This window comes from Bemisia tabaci, chromosome 5 (assembly GCF_918797505.1).
Source record: "Bemisia tabaci chromosome 5, PGI_BMITA_v3".
NCBI lineage: Eukaryota > Metazoa > Arthropoda > Insecta > Hemiptera > Aleyrodidae > Bemisia > Bemisia tabaci.
Genome location: NC_092797.1, coordinates 32,586,661 through 32,607,775, shown reverse-complemented (window position 1 = coordinate 32,607,775; position 21,115 = coordinate 32,586,661). Strand labels below are relative to the sequence as shown.

Sequence of the window (21,115 nt, the reverse complement as noted above, 5' to 3'; positions counted from 1 at the left end):
CAAGAACCAAGCCTCTTAATTTGAGCGGATTTCCTTTTGATTTAAGCGAAAATCTGATTGAATCAAGAGTATTTTTTCTTGTCAATGTTTTTAAGAGTCTAGACTCTAGATCCAAGCAACTTGTTTTTCCAGTGCATTTAAAAATACGCGCGTGATACGCAGGCTGATTTTTGAAATTGATAGACAAAGCGATGGACAAAGAAGATAAAAGGTAAATCGAGCGATCCTATTGGTGGAAACAGATGGTTACAATGGAAAAAAGAGGTAAGTAATGGAATAACTAACGGCAACCCATGAGGGACCCTATACCCTACAGTTACTCAATCATTCTGCCCTTGATCTATACGAACCACCCGTTTCAACCAATAGAATCGCTCCATTTTCTCCTTGTCTTCTACATCTATCGCTTTGTCGATCAATTTCAAAAATCGGACCGGCTGCGTAAATTGTGCGTTCAAGAATGGATTCCAGACTTTTTTGAGTTTCTCGAGTTATTCCTTGAATTATTTTGACTTTAAGGTGCTATTTATATCCTCTGTTTGCATCTTGTGTGCAGTAGACCCACTTTGAGCACCACGAAGTTTCCTAGACTATTCAAGCATTAAATAAAAATAAGCACCCCCTCCGTAAGTAAATAAAAAGAAGAAAAAAACCGGACATCATCTTTACATAGGAATTTAACAGCGAAAAAAACACGAGACAGACGACGAACAAATTATGTACATCGAAGGACAAGGAAAGTACGCAAAAAGTTTCGGAGGGTGACTTGGCACGTGCCCTTGAGTGAGAGTTATGTCGAGCGGGCTCTTTGCCAGCAAAGAGGAGACTGTTATTATTCACCTCTGGGTAAAAGAACTTTCTCCCTAAAAGTAAAAATAAAATCTTCCTCCGTTTTGAAACTTCTCCATCGTGGCGAAAATTGCAAAATTATTTATTTCACCGGTATTGCAAAATTAGAAGTTGGGCTTGACCGTATTTTCTACCAATCATCTTAGCAGTGTTCCTCGTAAGAGAAAAGAGTGGTGTGAAACAGACGATACAGTTTTCATCAAACATCGTGAATGAATAAAGATATGTCCGTCATCTCAACCCTCTTTTCTTCAACTAAACGCTGCCTAGATATAAATTTTGAAAATGCAAACGTTCAAAATCCTCTGATAATCCAGCCTTTTCTTCACAATAATCTGCGCAGATTTCACATTGCCTTTAACTATTTTCCACATTATATTTTGTCATCAGAAAACTAAAATAACATCACGCCCTTCAAGTGAACCTCCCTCGATCATCAAAAATGCACACATAAAAGTTCAAGCTAGAATTTTACTTAGTTCTCTGTTGAAAAAATCAAACACGAGAAGATATGAGGCAACTTTCCATCGGGTTAGGCTAATTTTGGTTTAAATCCGTCTACGTATAAATACGAATACAAATAACTTTTTACCCTGCACTGGGAAAAAAACCACATTGGATCTAGAGTCCAGACTCTTGAAAACATTGACAAGAAAAAATACTCTTGATTCAATCAGATTTAAGCTTAAATCAAAAAGAAATCCGCTCACATTAAGAGGCTTGGTTCTTGATTTAAGCAAAAATCCAATTGAATCAAGAGTATTTTTTCTTGTCGATGTTTTTAAGACTCTGGACTCTAGATCGAATGTGTTTTTTTCCAGTGTACAGTATTGATATACCTATATACGGCTAAGAACGTATACGGCCTCCGCTTACGTAAAACGAAGTTGGGGCCGATTTCCTCAATCTTCCTCCGTTTGTTTCCAAGTGCAGCAGCGGCTATTTTAGGGTCTGTTAAAACGCAGCCACTGCTGCGCATCATCCGGCCTTGATTTTTCAGAAATGCAACGCAAAGCGCATTTCATTCCGCGTGTGAACTAAACGCTTCTCTCAACTCCGAGCTGGATTTTTGTTTGTGTTCCAGGACGTTTTAATTATCAGTTCGATGCCGTCGTCATGTTGCACTACTGTGTGGATACCGAATTACCATCTGCACCCGTTACTTCCGTGTGTAGTGTATACCCACTGAGAAGTCTGTGCTTCTCGATTAACTTCGAATTCAGAGTTTAGAGTACGCGTATGCCATCGTTACGATGGGATCATACACAGTCAAACGGTTTGTATGCCCTTGAAAATATATAAAGTAACCCTCGATTCGTACGTTTTAGCTCAAAAAACAACAAGTTGGATCGAGCAACATGCAACTGAACGCGTGCAAACAAAAACAGTAAAATTACGTTGCAACGGTTCAGAATATTCATTCCTTGTTTAAATTATCAGATTGGCTGAATTTTTGTGAATGTGGTCTCTAAAAATTTGGAAAATGACTTCTTTCATAATTATTTTACATTCACTGGAAAAAAACACATTGGATCTAGAGTCCAGACTCTTAAAAACATCGACAAGAAAAAATACTCTTGAATCAATCGGATTTTTGCTTAAATCAAGAACCATGCCTCTTAATTTGAACGGATTTCCTTTTGATTTTAGCAAAAATCTGATTGAATCAAGAGTATTTTTTCTGGTCAATATTTTCAAGAGTCTGGAGTCTAGATCCAATGTGTGTGTGTTTTTTTTAAGTGTTCCCGTGGATTAATTTTTTGCATTCTTCCGTCAAATTCTCATTTTGGAGGTTATGTTCATTTTTTGGGGCACGTTCCGACTTTCGAGATAACAACGACAGTATCGTTCCGTGACGTCACCACTAAATGCGTCTACGGAGTATGGGCTATAGGAACTGATTTCCCATCCTCGAAAAATCACACGAAATTCCATACGCTCATCCCACCGCACGTCAAATTAGCCACACTTGATGTGTCAAATGAAGCTTGAAAAAATTCGGAGGGAAACAGAGAGAGAGAGAGGAAAGGAGGGGTAAAAAATAGGTTCCAGCAGGATTGTTTAACCGACGATCTTGCAATTTATTGGCATTTTTATCACGGGTCCACTCTATGGTGGCGTTGCCCTTGCGAATGAATGAACGAATGATTTACGGCCGGGACGTCCGACGAGACTTCTCGCCGGTTTATAAAAAAATTGGCGATACAAATAGAAAAAAAAATATGAATAAAAAGAACAAAGTAACACTTTCGAATCTTCCGAGCGGCGCGAGGAGCGGGAAAGTGGGAGGATGATGCATCTCGTTCATTGCTCCACGGTTATCGTTGCCCGACTCACGCTAAAAAACGCAATTTCAAACGTATTTTCGGTGGATGGTAAGCCGTGAAAATTGTGTCGAATTTCCGGGCGATCTGACAACTGAGCGTTGCGCGGGCTCTGTTCTGTTCACATTGTTGCGAATTATACACGCTTCGTCGTCATCGCCATTCGATAATAATTCATCGACTCCGCGCAACAGTGTGCGAACCATAAGCGCGAAAACAATAACGCAGTTGCCGCGTTTGTTTCAATTTGAAAGAACGAAAAAATTATATTAAAAACATTATTATAATTGTTTTTAAAACATTTTTTTTTTAAAATAAAACTCAAGCTCCCACTAAAGGAATTCACGTGGGGGTAGGGGTCTTTCCCGATGGAGTTTTCTTTTAATGATACCACACGCGCACGACAACAGCGTAATGTGACTTTTAAAGATTTTCGAAAAATCGTCTTGAAATTCAGAAATTGAAGAGCTTTATGTCGCAGGTGATTTGCAATCGTCGGCATATCACAAGCTACTCGTGTTAAATTAGAAAAATTAAAAATTCCGAGGTAAAGAAGCAAAATAGAAAGTACTGATTATATGCTTCTGATCCAGACTGACGTATTTTTTCTTGAATGCATGGTACTATCTAACACGATCGTGAGTGCACGAAGTATGAGCTCAGTGACCTTAGTTGGTTTTGGTTCGGGTAGGCAACTAAATTAACTCTGCGGTAAAGCGAAGAGTATCCTTGGGATTTGAAGGCGTCCCAAGCCGCGGTTGTACTTCTGAGGTTTTTTTTTTATCGATAAAAACTGTACTATGTCGATCGATGAAAATTATAGAAATTTGATGAGTTAACACGCATGCCGCTTGGAAAATTCCTGCAACTCCTGACTGCCTACGACATCTTTAAAATAATGCTAGGATAATGCAACTTTAAACATGGTTAGTAGCAAAGGGAATTAACACACATGATCATTTTCAAGGAAGAATGACTAAAACTGCAGGCTTTTTTTTTTGGAGGGGGGGGGGAGGCAAATTCCAGAGGGGATTTTAAAAGGCTTAGCTGTAGATAATGGAAAAATTCGCACCATTTTAGCAACATTGCAAAACTTATGTGAGTTACTACTCGTTGCAAAAAAACTCTTCAATTATGGATTGATTATAATGGACTACCGATACTTTTAGAGAGAACTGTCGATCCAACTTAAAACTCCTTCGATGTTTCTAAAATTATTAATCATTAATCATCCATTAATCAAACAACAATTGAGGAGTTCTGTGCATCGAGTATTATGCATTAGTTTTGCGATGTTGGTAAAATTGTGCGAATTTCTCCATTATTTTTAGCTAAGTTATGTAAAATCCCCACTCAAATTGCCCTATACCACCTTTAAAATTATTAAATTAAAAATATTGTATAAAAATTCAAAAACGCGCGAGTCGAAAACGATCTACCTCAAAAAGGGGGTAATTATTAGGAGGAAGGCTGATTTACGACGAAAAAATGCAAGATAGGTAGCCTGGCAACTTGGTGAATTGCACTCAACATTTCCAGGCGCGTCATGCACGAAGTGCAGTATTGGTGTTTTTTCACACCCTCTCTTTCACGCTCACGGTCGAATGTAATCAGCGTTCCTTCTCCCTCCATTTCCGCCTAGAAACAATGTCAGCGCTAATCTAAACCTCTGATCGATAGTGAAAGTGATTTTCCGATATGCAAGACTGTTCAACGACAAACAAAAATAAAAATGAGGGTGTGACCCAAATACACACCCATCATCAGCAGAGAGAAAACAAAAATATGTAATTTTTTAGTAAAAACTACTGCCGATGATCCGATATTTTTTTAAATCGTTGTCATTGTTGCTGTGATGGGATAATAAAGTGGCTCGATAATATCTCTATTTTCGACCATATTGGAAATATTCGTGCCAGTACTGATTCTCAGTCGTGGGATCGCGACTCAACTGTTAGGGAAAATTTCCTGTTACACCGAAAATATCCTGACACTTTCCAAATTTTCTGACTTTCGTCCGGAACATTTCTCATTTTTTCTAGGAAAAAAAAAAAAAAAAAAAAAAAAAAAAAAAAAAAAAATTACGATTAATTGTCTCCATTTGAGGGACTAACAAAAATCTTGATTTTACGAAGAATTCGTTCATTTTTTCGGGTGGTTTTATTCTTTATTCCTTCTTCACCGAGGTGTCTGATATTCTTCCGTGGTTACAATATCTCCTAACGTCTGCTACCTTCATCAAGCAAGAGAGAGTTAAAATCAAACGTTTACCTTATTCTCTTTGCATAGGAGAAGGGAGCATTCCTCCTGAGTCTCTTTCAGCAGATTTACCCGATGATTCCAAAAAAATCGTCCGGTTCACTTAATTAACGAGATATTAAATTTGCGATTTTGGACGCGAATCCTTTCGCGGATTATTGAAACTTTTGAACGCAACCTTACTCGAGACCACCTATGGAATGGCACAATTAAAGTAAAGCAATCTGAGGAAGGGTGAAGATCATCGATGTTCTCAAAGCAATAATAATCTCATTTTTCCTAGACATTTGACTGGATCGATCCAGATCGGTGCAAAAAGCAGTGTCAAACGTCTCACGATAAAAAGTACCTTTTCCAACTCGTCCTCAAGTGGATTAGGTACAATCACATCCAAAGGTGATCGATTATCGATATTTCCCTCATTTGAAGCTGTGGTAATTGATCGAGTATTAAGGTGTTCGTTGCGAACACCCTATTTATCGATCCTTTTCCGCAGGTTTACATGGCAGATCAATCGATATGTCGCAAAGCACGCCACGCCACTGATCACATCGCCTCGAACAATTTCAGAAACCGTTCCGGATTCTGTAAAATTATCCGCCATTTGGCAACTCTGGAATCAGTGCATACGAGCTAGATCGCAGTTATGACCAATAAGTCAACTTACGTATCTCATTTTCTCTTCAGCCAGAGCAGGGAAATTCTGCCAACTACGTGGACTCGACGCACAGTAGATCGAGTCAATTGGAGAGGTAGGACATGACATTTTTTACTAAAACTGCAAATTTTGATGTGTATTTTGTTACATTTTAAATTTCAAGGTGTGCTGGGAGTAGAAAATTTCACGAGGAAACCAATGGAACCACTTCTAGAGCCTCAAAGTTTTGTATAAACGGAGTTATGAGCGTTTAAAGTTTCCAAACTTTGTTCGGCCTCTCCTAATGACTCGATCCACTGTGCGCCGTAATTACCCTCGAGGCATTTAATTATTACTTGCTTTAATTTTAGATCCTACAGAAATGGAAAATTGGGTATTAACTGGAATGAATTAAACTGAGTGTCATTCAACTCCAGGAGACTCACGAGAGTTTAAGTAATTTTTTTAAATCAATCTAAAGAAAAAAAGTCTTTGGAAGTTCCGCGGGGGAGAGATGAAAGGGTGCTAAGTTCAACGATCAAACGGCAAGTAACATGGACAAGTGAGAGAGAATGTCGCAGCTTCGAAACTAAGTACAATTTACTCCTCTGTAAGTCTATTGAACACTTAGAGCGCTTGGTTTTTCCTGGACTGACAATTGGACGGTAATAATTTTACAAAAAAATCTGGTTCCACTATAACTTAAACACATGACGAGATTTTAATAAAAATCTGGTTCTACTATAACTTGTACACATGTGGAATAAACATTATTTTTTTCAGATTTGCAGTAATGATCTGTAAAAATTTTTTAAGAACCATGGATTTATAACAAAATGATAATGACTAGCAAATACTCGCTCTAGATCGGAGATGAATTGGAAAAGCGAGTACTAAAAATGTTGAAAGATCTTGAAAATTGCTGTAACGGTAAAAATTTGTGAACGTCCGACGGTAAAAGTATTATTTATTCCAAAAAAAAACTCAAAATTGAGTTATTAATGCCAAACCATGAAGATTAGTTCTACATGTATGTTTTGGGACAAAAATGACCCAGAATTTCAAAACAGACGAACCTCAATGTCAGTGTGAAGTATGCAGTCAGAAAAATATAATTTCGAGGGAAAACTTTTTCTAATTCGAATTTGTTTCAAGTAAGGCACGAATTTCCCGTATTTAAAGACAACTTTACGTTTTCTATTTGCACAAAAACAAGAGAGGCCGCGAAAAACTTCTTATTAAAAAAACTAAGAAGAATCATTCATCGAAATTCCAAAATTTGATATTTAAACTAACCTCGACCAAATTCGCTCTCTTGGAAATTTTGCTCCCGTGGACTTAAGTCCCTTTTCCAGAGGACGGTCACGAATAGTAAAGACCAAATGGATATGCATGCAAGGAAGAGAATCCCGTCAGATTAAGAGAGCAAATATTTAGCGTGAGTAAAAAGTAAATATAAGCCGATAAAAAAAGATATTACTCGTACTTCAGTTACATCAGCTTTCTCGGGAGGACTGAAGAGACAAATCGTAGTGCAATAACAATGGCATTAGTAGTTAAGGCTTAGCGTCGAGTCAATGAACGGTTAAAACACTGTTAGAGAGAAAGAAAGAAAGAGCAAACATTACATAAAATTTCAAGAGCGAGTCGAACCAATAAAAACGACACAGGTTCAGTTGGCGACAACCGGTCGAAAAGCTCGGATGATGTGACTCATAGAAGCTTACATATTAAAGCTTCAATTAAAAACACATCAAGTTGTAGTGTAGGTGAAGGGCTATAAACAACCGATTGTGCGCGGGGAGGTAACGTAACCTAAACTTGGCGAACAAAAGGTGACCCTTGCTAGCACACCACTACATTTTCAGGGCTTATAATGCGTTTGAAATCTTTAAAGAAACGGGTGCTGAAACAAAGCTTTCGATGAAAGTAAATGGTTACCTTTTAGTAAAGAGCTTTTCTTATGTATAAATATTGTAAGTGTTTGGATTTTTTTTTTTTGAAGTAATAATTCTTGATGTAAAATACAAATACTTTGCAGTCAACACTTCAGCCTCAATGGCGAGGCGTGCGTGATCGATTATCGATATTTTCCCATTTGAAGTTATGGTAAAGGATCGATTATTAAGGTGTTCGTTGCGAAATTCCCATCAATCGATCTTTTTACATAAGTTGAAATGACAGCTCAATCTCTGTATCGCAAAGCACGCCACGCCACTGCTCGCAGGTTGTCTATTAAAACAGGCTGGTCAAAAATAAGTACTTTTACATTACATTCTCCAGAAATTCAGTACCTCCTTCAACTGAAAAAGTCCGTCCTTTTTCAGTACCTTCATTTGACGAAATTAGAAAAATTTCAAAAATTTAAAATTGCGACAAAAATGACAAAAAATGTAAAACAATTCCAGACCTTTTTGCGAAATTTCCGCTCTCTTTCAGTACTTCCGAGCCGCCCTTGAAAAATCAGTAATATTTCCAAACTTTCCGGCCTTGCAGACATGCTGCTCAGCCTGCGATGTCACTTGAGAAATCGGTATTCCAGAATGGTTAAGACAAGGAGCAGAGGGTTCCTTCTTTAAGCTCAACGAACTTCTGAACATTTTCCGGAAGCCAGGATACTTGCGCAGCTGGTAGCTCATTAGTTTATCTACTAAGTAACCAAATCATGGATTGATCTCACGCGCGTGCGTGGGTAAATGTCAAATCTGCTTTCACCTAAACTGTAATCGTGTCTATTAACTTGATCTTCTAAAAATAGCACTTCAATACTCTAGTTGCACGCGTCGTTGCCATGTCGTTGCTAAATCTCGCTCTCGAGTGTCTTTAAAATAAAGCGCTTTCTTTTTTAATTAATATAGTATCTAGCTACTAAGCAAACACGATCGAAAATCCTGACTCGGTACTTTGTTATCTTCAAATAGACCGAGATTAGGCTATCAATCGGCTTCTCAAAGCTGATAATGTCAACTACTCGTTTAGCAAGAAACTAAACTCTATATCGTCCTTTGCGTTGAGGCCAGTGGCGTGGCGTGCTGCGATATATCGATTGATCTGCCATTTAAACGCATGTAAGACATCGATGAACAGGGTGTTCGCAACGAAAACCTTAATAATAGATTCTTTAATGGTAAAGAGCTATGGAGCTTGAAGCTATGGAGCTTCAAATGGGAAATATGTCGATAATCGATTATTCAAGCCTCGGTTTTCTCGAAGGAGCGCTCTCCACTGCTGCCGTGCTAAGGAAGAACGCCGTATGAACATTCGAGAGTTGCCAAATCTCTCCGAAGAAAAAATGCATTTTTGAAGAAAGTTGAGCGTATTTTTCCTTGAAATTTTCAGATATTTGAAATTAAATTGCGAACAAAATTGTCTGAAAAATTGGCATTGGCGGATCCAGTGAATTGGCAACATTGATTTTTCTCCAATTAAACCTATAAAAATGTATCGATTCTTAGAGGGGCCAGGTGCTCCGACAAGGGTTCATTATTTAACATAGGTTTAAATGGAAGAAACCCGGTGTTGCCAAATGCTGGATCCGCGTCTGAAAATTGGAGGAAAAATATGCAGAATTTTTCGAGAAAATTCGGTTTTTATTGAAGGAAATATGGTGACGCCTGAATGCTCATACGGCGTATTTCCTTAGCATGGCAGAATGGATGGCAGCGGTGAAGTAACCGTCTACCGTCTAACACCTTGACCGAGGGAGAAAAAGGATTTTCAAAAGCTCGCGGGACGACCGAAGAATCCTGGCTGCGACAAATTAGCGAATAATTAATGAACTGATTCAATTGAAACAGCCCGAGTCGTGGGAATGAATTGAAATGAGGAATTCAATTAACGATGGGACTGTGAGAGGGTGAGCAAAGGATGGAGGCATTATCGTACCTGATTTTCATGAACCTTACGATAGATAGAAAGAAGAGGAAACGAAATAACAATAATGGAAAAATAAACATTATTCATTGAAAAAAAGGAAAATAATTCAAAGCAGTTTTTTTTGTGTGTGATGATGAGGGTGAGAGGGTGTGTGTATATGTGTTGAAAGACGGTGTGAAGTAGTCTAATATTCGTTCTCGTTCAACTCGTTAAATAGCATCTCTTTTCTTGGAAAAATCACTGCAGATTTTGAGTGTTCATATCGGTTTACATGTTTCAAATAGGCAGTGAAAAACGTGCAACGTTGTAAATAGCGGTATGAATGGTTTTTACCTTATGGAGGGTGATGAGAAAATGTGAAACTGCGCATGGGCTAGAGTGTAATTTCCGCGGTAATCGTGATTCCGTGCCTTTAAGTGGAAGCGACACTGTTGAAGGCGCTCTGAGCAACTATTCCGCCACAGAGGTATTGCACAGTATCAGGCGAAAATGAAGGCGCACTGCCATACGAATTTTGCATAGTCCTACTAATTCTACGACATGCGGCTCCCGTTCGATCGCACTTTGTGAAACTTCATACCAGCTGGCAAGTTTTGACGGAAAACTAGCATTTCAACTCGAATTTTTCAAAATTTGAATTAAAGACGGCGGATGTGGCCTAAAATGCCATCTCGCCTCCTATTCGATGGAGGATTGTGAAACATGGAGTTAGGGGGTATTTTTCGACGTAAAAGTCGAATTTTCAATCAAATTTTCAAAATTCAAAAATCCAAGATGGAGGAAGTAGCCTTAATTTCTAGCACGGCGCCTTTGAAATTTTGAAAATTTGCAATCGAGATACCTATTCTTTTGCTGCTAAGTTTCAAAATGGATGCACTCTCAGCGACTGTTACGGCCTAAAAATAATACCCCCAAAATAATGTTTTTTCCGATTTTTTTAAATAGTTAAGATCAAGAGGTTCATGAAGAATTGTGGGGTGGAGGGTGAATGCAACACCCCCTCACGAGAGATTTTCATAAAAGCGAAGATGAATTAAACATAGCGAACAATTTTTCCCATAAAGAATCTATTTTTAAACACAATTCGTTGGATCAGGAGATAAGAAATATTGTTTACTAGGGCATCTTGTGGTCTCGGGAGCCGCTAGCGGTTTACAACACTTCAAAGCTAGTCCGCAGCGCTGCGCAGATCAGTCAATTAAATGTAAACAACTCTTTCCTTCTCTGACAGGACATGTAAAAGACTTTACGACTGTACGAAAAATAATTGCGCTATGCGGCTAATCTCCAATTCCTATTTTTTTTGTGAAGCTTTCGTTTATGCCGACCGCTCCTTGCATGCAATCACTCTGGAAAGAGCTCATGATTAATTTACTGTGCCGTTTTCGCATCACCCAATTTCCACGCGTATAGCGGTAACACGCCAAAAATCCACTCGTAAACAGTGGATGTTGCCAAAAGCAACCATTTAAATCAACATTACTTATTGACGTGCAAAACTTGAATTGAGACCACCCTCTTAATTTAAGATTCGACTTGCATATTCGATAAAATACAGAAAAGCGTGATGAGCAGAGACGTATCGGCTGCATGAATGCAAGCATCCTGTTCCAGTCATGCGCAGTTGTTGCGAAGAAACAGTTGCCCTGAACTTCCGAGACGCTAATTTGAGTTTCTCTGATACTTCATTAAGGAGTTAATTTTACTTCAGTTCGTTAAGTTGTCACCGACAGCTCTTAAAAACTCAAGTTTTTGACGTCTGATTGAGTCGAATTGATTTCGCGAAGTTGGAGGCTAAAAACAGCCACATCATTTGAAGAGAAACAATTCGTAAATTTTGTGAGGCCTCTCTTCCGACATTAAGAGGGTATTAACATCAAAACATACCGACAACATACACAATAAAATCAGACCCCGAGGTTTGAAAACACACTAAACGCCTGAGATTTTTCTAAGTGGTTTTAACCCCCTCTTTTGACCATAAAAAAAAAAGATTATCAAATTCAAAATCATCATTCTCGTCAAAACGTACAAAAATATCACAATACTTAAAAACTTTAGATAACAGGATAGACATCGATAAATTGTAACTTTGGAGAGAGATTCTGTGTTTTAATAAGCAACTGTGACTGCAAAATCCGTCCGTAAGACGAGGTTTTCCCCCTTAAGAAACCTTCAAAGCAAGCTTGAGTAGAAAATAGAAGTTTCAAACATCACCTACTCAACCCCCGCAAAAATGACGAGACCATCGCATTAACAGAATCCGTTTGCATGAAAATGCATAGAATATGTTATCCACTGAAGATGTGCTTGATTGACATGTGTAAAGCGCAATTTATATGACGACACATAAAGCTGAATCGCATTTTGTTGGTTCAACGATGTGAGAGACCTAATCGAAGAAATTTCCAGACAAAGCTTGAGGAAAGTTGATGTTCAATAGGCTTCTTTATCTCGTACTCGTGCTTCTTATTTATTTTTCATCTACAGTGTGATAACAATATCTGTGAAAATATGGAATAATAGCGCGCAATTCACTGTCACTTTCACACCGGACAAAGGATTCCCATAATTCGTGAACCCTCTTCTCTATCGCTGGAAATTGAGGTTTTTGAAATGGAAAATTATCCAATCTAAAGAGGCTCGTTGCAAGTGACCGCTGCTGCTGTTTTATTGGACAAGTTCCCAAATGATCATAAGCTTATTTTCACTCTTAGTCTTAATTGAATTAAATTTTTTTGGGAGTTTTTGGGCGAAATTGCGGACATCACAGCTGAATCCGGCCAACAATAATCTTCCCTTCATGACGTACAAATACACTGGGAAAAATTAACTTATTGTTAGTGTAATGTAAAGTTGATTTTTGCAGAGGGGATTGGTCAATTGGTGGTGGACTTAGGTTTAAAATTTTTGCCAGTCGACAGAATTTCAACTTGAAAAATGTAACTTGCTCTGGTTCTAAAGTCTCCTCTTTACGGAGATTGCTTTCTGTCGGAGCACCGATTAATCTGCACAAAAAAAGGTGGGCACACCGCGGTATAGGTAAAACCGTCATTCACTCATTGTCAGCAATGCATGCAGTCTCAACATAACCCACATCTTCAACCCCCCCCCCTCCCCCTCGCTACCTGCATTTCGCGTTTAGGCCGCTATGCTGCTTACATTCGCGCTATATTTGGCAATTCGTAATTAAAATTTCTGACTCATCGGTAAAAAAAACTTATGTGCATAGGGAAACAGCACACAACACACATAGGAAACTGGTACATTCGTCGTTCCTAAATTGAGCTAAAAATTATACCTCCAAATTGCACAATGCGTTCCATAAGTGTGGTCAAGTCTACCAAAGTCTACCAGTGCGAATAAGAAAACCACTGAAAAAAGTGACCCATGCAAGCAGCTTGACAAAGTAAATAGGAGACTACGATTTATCCTAAACCTACTCTGCCGTGCTGAGGAAAAACGCCGTATGAACCTTCAGGCGTTGCCAGATGTCCTTTGGTAAATCACGAATTTTCAGGAAAATTTGTAAATATTTTTCCCCCTATTTTTCAGCTCACTTTGTTCGCAATTTCACCTAAAGTTTCTGAAAATTTCAAGGAAAAATATTCATAACTTTCTTCAAAGATAACTTTTTTTCCGAGAGGAAATTTGGCGACTCTCGGATGTTCATACGGCGTTTTTCCTTAGCACGGCAGTACTGCGGTATACCGTCAGCGCCTACAGCATTTCCCCCGCACCGTGTAGATTCTGTAATGCTCCGAAAAATAAACTTTCTGAATGCATTGATAGTGCCAATTAATGTTGGGCTCTCGATGACGCCTTCTTTTAAATGACGGAGCTTAAGTGCGAAGGGATGAACGTGAACAATACTGTCTCGCCAACACATTGCACCGCGCGAGTGGGTGCAGACGGAACGGGGCGCACCCCTAATCCACCCTCAAAGCAAAAAAGGCTCCGCGAATTTTATGATTCCATCTGTCACCGGAGTCGGGAGTTCGGGAGACACGAGCGTGACGTTTCGGGGCGAAAAGCCGAACTTTACGGCCGCTAATGAAAAGCAGAGACAAACACCCTTCCAGCGAGAGGGGCGCCGCCCTTCCATTGGGAGCCGGGGTTTCATGGCATCGGTCAAAACTCGCGCACAAAAGGATCGGGTCGGAGCGCTCATCCTCCGAGCACGTCCTGGTTGCGTCCTGTTCACGCTTCGATGTTGTCGGTTTCTGTTGAATTTGTAAAATCGTACCGTTTTGAACCGGGAATTCTTCAAAAATGGGAGCTTTACGCCCATTTTTCTGGAGAAAGTTTCCGGAAATTATTAACGAAGTTCCTGGGAATAATTGGAGAAGGTATAGAGCGTTCCCGGTGGCTCTTTAAGTGGAGATAATTACCTGTATAAGTAACTAGAAATTTCTTAAAACTAGGCGCTTTGCGCCCATTTTCTTAAGGAAGTTCCCGGAAATTAGCAACAAAGTTCCCGGAAATTAGCAATAAAGTTCCGGGAATAATGGAGATGTTGCATGTGTGAGGGATTTGCGATTTGACTGTTGTTTCTGATGTAAAAGTTCGCGAGAAACACGATGGTGCCACTGATTTTCTCTGAAATCATCTCCCAAGCTCAAAAAAAGCTCTCAAAGTGGAGGGGATATCCCGCCCTACCCTGAGAGTCTCTACATCAAAACAAACTCTCCATGCAAAGTTGGGAGCAAATACATTGACAGGGCTGCCACTTTATTTGGGGACTCCAAAACTGAAAACACGGCAACCATGCTGATGTATGTGCTCCTTATCTTTGCATGGAGAGTTTGTTTTGATGTAGAGGTGGACTCTCAGGGTAGGGCGGGACATCCCATCCATTTTGGCCTCACTTTGAGAGCTTTTTTGAGCTTGGGAGATGATTTTAGAGAAAACCAGTGGCACCATCGTGTTTCTCGCGAACTTTTACATAAGAATCAATGGTCAAATCGCAAATCCCTCACACATGCAACATCTCCATTACCTGTATAAGTAACCAGAAATTTCTTAAAACTGGGCGCTTTGCGCTCATTTTCTTGAGAAAGTTCCCGGAAATTAGCAACAAAGTTCCGGGAATAATTGGAGGAGTTAGAACGTTCCCGGTGCGGCTCTTTAAAGTGCGGTTGATTACTTATACATATAACTGCGAGATATGTGTGTCGAGATATGTGTGTGTGTGTGTGAGATAGATGTGTGTGTCGAGATGGTCTGTGTTTGTCGAGATATCTCGTGAAAAAAATATTTAGCCGGGAAAAACCGGGAACGGATTTGTTCCCACAAGCAATACACAAGTTTTCCGTCATATCGAAAAACGTTCTAGACCAATGCAAATAATTACTACACTTGGGAATGTCTTGATTAGATGTTGGCGGCAGTATCAACGCTAGGGATTTAAAACGTGGAAGAGGGGGAGAGGGAATAAATACACTTATGGTAAAAACCATATTACATCTTATTGAAGGAAGTTCTAAGCTGCCGCGAATTTTATTTTATACTCTTTTTCTGAGCGAGTTCCAGATGGGATGTCATTTTAAATCAGTACGGTGATTACTCACTTGTCACATCCATCAAAATTAGAATAACGTACGTATTATCAGGGTGCTGTCTGTTCAAAAAATCTCTCGGAGAGATATCATCACGTAAAATATCTCTTGATTTCCGTGCATTTGATCGGAAATATTAGACATGTAAAATGATGAAACTAAACAATAAAAATTAGCGTTGCATGGAGATCGCTCCGTCGATGACGTAATGAAATCGCCATGAGCTGGGGACGCGCTGTCCTTGTTTTAAATTACACTCCTCATTTTGCGTTCAACATGGATTTTTCTCTCTGGCGCACGGTAGATCGAGTCAATTAGAGAGGTCGGACATGAATTTTTTTACTAAAACTGCATATTTTGATGTTTATTTCGTCACATATTCATTTTGATGAGGTGCTTTGATAAGAAAATTTCACGAGGAAACTAATGGAACCACTTTGAAAAGCTCAAAGTTTTGTGTGAACGGGGCTATAAGCTTTGAAAGTCTCTACATTTCCTCCGACCTCTCCCATTGACGCGATCCACTGTGTGGAGCCTGTAATCCTGTATGCGTGAACCTATAATTATACAGTTGCGCCGTATGGTGACAATGTTCGGAGATCATAAAGAAAACTGATTCATACATCTTCATCATGATTTCAGCTCTGCTAACTTTTCCATGACAGTTTTCCAATTTAAAATTAAAGAAGAGTGCGTGTGTATATTTTTCCTGTCTCAAAGGTCACCGTATGGTGTTCGCAATACTCAATTTTTATCTATGATGTTTCCCTGATTTTTACTGATTTCCACGGAAACAGTTAGTGCAAAATTTTTAAAGAACAGTCCTGATATAACACACGCAATTTGGAACAAAAATAATGACCATTTGTCCTTCGAGAAAATTAAGTGCGGCAGGAAATCTGTAAAATCGCAAGCCTAAATAAACGTATATGATTTTTTAGGTGCAATGGCGAAACGGCAGCACATTAAAGGCTGGTAAATATATTGGTGAAAATTATATTACATTTTGTCTTCCCCTCCTGAAATGCGGGCTGCGTCTGGTTTCATTTACTGTCTATTTCTTTGGGGCAAAGTTGACACGGATCACTTGCTTTAAAAATGATTTAATTTTGAAGTACAGAGAGGAGAATTTACCAGTTTTAAGCGCCAAATCCCCAACAGTATCCCTGACTTTCCCGGATATTTTTGATTACTAGATAAATCTCAGCATTGCTCGGTTTTTTCAGGTCCTAGACACCCTTACTAATATTATATTAATTATTAAGAAGTTTCACTCTTACGGAGCTCTATACAACCATTAAACACAAACAGCATCAAGAAAAGTTTGTCGATTCATCTGTAAGGAGGATCAGCCCATGCTCTACACAATTCTACCGCGCTATGGAAAAACGTCGTACGCGCATTCAAATGTTGCCAAATTTACTCTCAGAAAATACTCATTTTAGAAGAAAGTTACACATATTTTCCGCTGAAATTTTCAGGCATTTTCGATCAATATACGAACAAAATTCTCTAAAAATTTGAAAGGGAAATACGCACAAATTTTCACGGAAATTCGTTATTTGTCAGAGGAAGTTTGGCAACGCCTTAGGGCTCATACGGCGTTCCTCCTTAGCGCGGCGTACGGCAGTATTATTTACAATATCGCTTAGTAAACCGTCGGGTTTCGAGCATCCTCGAAGAAGAGTTTCCGCACCTCCCGTCTCGCATGACGGTGTGGTCTCACGATCTCGGCTCCCCGAAAAGAAAAACGAGGAAAGAGAAGGTAAAGTTTACAAACTCTTAGGCTCGGACTCTTTACCGAGCCCGAATGGAACGGTGCACGAAAAGGGTGTTCATGAATCCACCGTATAAACCGCTCCGAGTTGCCATGTTTTGTAGCTTTTAGAAACGTCCCTCTTTCACCCATTTAATAAAAATATCTATTTTTGGCGGCGAGGGAAAATCTGGCAGGAGTGCTGTTTAAGTTAGAGAAGCTATGTTTTAACCGTTGATGCCATATCATCCACTGGGAAAAAAAAAACACATTGGATTTAGAGTCCAGACTCTTAAAAACATCGACAAGAAAAAATACTCTTGATCCAATCGGATATTTGCTTAGATCAAGAACCAAGCCTCTTAATTTGAGCGGATTTCCTTTTGATTGAAGCTTAAATCTGATCGAATCAAGAGTATTTTTTCTTGTCAATGTTTTCAAGAGTCTGAACTCTAGATCCAATGTGTTTTTTTTCCAGTGTCCCATGGAAAGTTTAAAAATGAACGACTCGACCGATGATGATCCGGTGAGAATTTTAAATCAACGCTCAGGAAAAACTCTGTGTCTCACTTGGGATATAGACAGACTTGCAAAGAAGGCAACTCTGCTTGGCCTCCATTTAAATGTATGTAAAACAATCGATTCTTGGTGAGGCAGCTTGCTTCACCAGAAATGATATTTTTAATGGCTTTAAATTGGGGAGAATACAGCGTCGCCAACTTGCAGAATCACCACTGAAGAACCTGGGAACTTTCCCATTCCCGGAAAATTTCCCGTGGATTCTCAAAGTGGAAATATATTTTCTCGGGAAACTTTAACAGAGAAATAAACGCAAATGCACATATTCGCGGTAATCACTCACACTTCTGGGAGTCATCGGGAAGTTCCTGGTAACATTCCTGTGATCGTTCTTTACGAGCTCCCGGGACTTTTCCAGTTCTGGGAATCGACTTTCCTGGGAAACATCGATCCTCGGCCCGGGCCACCATGAAAACCCGCTCAGCGCTCCTCTACGCGTTCCAAGATGTTCGAAATGAAAGGTAAAAAAATACGAAAGTTGTAGGCATACCGCGTAATTTTTTGATATTTTAAAGTCGTTCAAAGTGAGTAAGTAAAAAAAAAAAATCATCTTCGTGGTGGTATTACTTCGAGGTGGTATAGTTCCTGCAGAGCAAAACCGTTTAAAATTAGATTTTCTTCGGAGGACTTTGACGGATGCAAAAGAGGTTAGCGAGCGTGGCTGACCACAGACGGAAGGTCGGACCCGTGGAACAGCGTCGGGATTGCCTTCTCGCGGTTAGGATCCAATCGCATGTGCGCGAACGAGCACCTCTACATCAAGGAGAAGATTTATTTGTGTAATTGCGAACGAGATCAATCTAGTATATCATGCTACGGCATGCAAGTGTTCCCCGCGTATCGTTCCCAATTCCGATTCACACGATCCCTCTTTTCAACCAACTTCACACTTTACAGTGTTTCGGTGAAAGTCTCGAATCTGATAAGATGAGTGGGGATCTGAGTGAGAACTTTCACGTTACAGTTCCTAATATTTCCTGACTAAAGTCTACTTTCCTCGAAAGACTCTGATAGAAAAACGCAAACCCATGCACACAATCCTGTGCGACAATAGTTTTGGGACAATCGATTTTGTGTGTTACCGTAGACTCTAGATTATCCGGATTAATTGGTGCCGGGCCCGATCCGGATGAAAAAGAAATCCGGATGATAATAGTAAACACAAACACCACCACCACCAACCAACACCACAGTATTCTTATTATGTATACATCATGTACATACCAACACGAATTTAAAAGGTTAACGCCAAACTGAACGACTCAATGGTGATTGTGAATGGTAGCCGACAACGATAAATTACAATACAACGATTAAAGCGCGCAATGCGTGAAGTATTCATGCAGTCTTGTAGCCGCTAATGTGCGTTTTAGGCTAACTAACCGACTGCACTGCGTTTGGCGTAATGCGAGAAGTATTCATGCAATCTAGTAGGCGCTAATGCGTTCCACGCCGACCTCACTGTTTGGCGCAATGCGTGAAGTATTCCTTCAGCCTTGCAGGCGCCAATATGCCTTGCGACCGCTTCTCCGCGGATCCGCTCACTTATCGGAATGCGTACGCAGTTACATGGTTGCAAAATCGATCCGGATAATCCAGAGTCCGGATAATACGAAGCCGGATAATCCAGAGTCTACTGTATTAGAAAACTATCCTAACCTAATCTGACCTAACGCCAAAATAGCCTTCTTCTTATGACCTAACCTGGCCTAACAGACTATTTTTATGACCATATACATTCCTTTTTATGACAAATTTTCGGTTGTGGGGTCACGAGGAATGGTCGCTCACATTTTTAACACATAACTCCTGGAATACTCTGATCCATACAATCGTGAGAGGGTAACGCACAGAGGATACATAAGATTTGCACTGGCGACTCAGGTTTTCAAAGGAGACGGGTGACTAGACGTAAGTTGCAGGATTCAATGAGCCTGTTAAAACTTTGGTTCGATCAAAATGAAAGAATAGTTCCTTCAGAAAAAGGCTTAAGTAAAATTTTTTTTTTTTTTTTTTTTTTTTTTTTTTTTTTTTTCACAGGATATGACACAATTTGTCCTAAAGGTCAACAGCTCAAGAAAGAGGTCTCTGTACAAATTAGTGAGGTAAAAGCGGTATTTTGTTTTCAATCGGATTTACTCCTTCATCCGAGGGTGGAGTCGACTCGAGCGACACGTTAAGGTTGGTAATGGAAGAAAGTAATTCAAGGGAGGAAAACACGTTCCGTAATGAATCACCGGGAGAAAGGAAACATGAGACTATTAAAAGCGTGGCTTTTCCGCGAAATTCTCTCGCCACTTTTTCCGGCTTCTAATCTGTGCAGTACTGATAATGAACAATAAAAAACCGAGATCAGGATTGCGGACGGAACTAGAGGGGTGGAGTCTGCTGTTGCCTCTCCTCCGAATTCTGTTCGGTCTCTTCAGAGTATGTGAGGAATTTTGCGAAATAACTACGTGGCATTTCTATCACCTTTGAAATTTTCCTTAAATAGATGACGGTGAGGAAAACTCATAATTGCTGCTGACACAGCTCAATTTTCAGAATTTTCCCAAGAGGCCTCCTCAGGCCCCCTCGGAGTTGTGAGAATGTCCCGTACTCCCCTTGGCGAGGTCTCTTTCTGTACCCTCTCCCACAAACAAGTTCTTGTTTCGGCGATTATCGGAGTTTTCAGTGGCAGATTTGAATGCGTTTACGTTGATAAAAAATGTTTTCTACCTTAATGCATAATTTCAATTTTTACTCTGGGTACACACCATGTTTCAGGATACGTTTACAAGGCGGCAGTATTTTTCTTTATTTCCACACTGAAAAAAAAATTCCGGTCGTTGAAGCCGTACTTACGGGCTATACAGACATACCGTCCGCGTTCAGGGAGTTCCGGTCGTAGCACCCGGAGCAATCGAAACTACGGCTCCACCACCCGTAACCTTCGGCCTTTGAGCCCGGATCGGACTTTATGTCTATACAGCCTGTAACTTTTTTTTCACAGCATCAGGGTGTCTACTCAAACAGGCTGATCAAAAATAAGTACTTTTTCAGTACATTCTCGAGAAATTCAGTACCTCCTCAAACAGAAAAATACCGGACTTTTTCAGCACCTCCATTTCACGAAATTAGAAAAATTTCAAAAATTTGAAATTGCGACAAAAAAGACAAAAAATTGAGAAAAAATTCCGGACCTTTTACCGGAATTTCCGGACTTTTTCAGTGCTTCCGGACCGCCCTTAAAAAATCAGTAATATCTCCGAACTTTCCGGAAATTCCGGACTTGTAG

General features: G+C 39.7%; 1 protein-coding gene across 1 annotated transcript in view; it reads right to left on the bottom strand.

Moving 5' to 3' along the window:
* Positions 1–21,115, bottom strand: part of Ypel (Yippee-like) — a 134,158-nt gene that overhangs the window by 42,628 nt on the left and 70,415 nt on the right. The window lies entirely within an intron of this gene.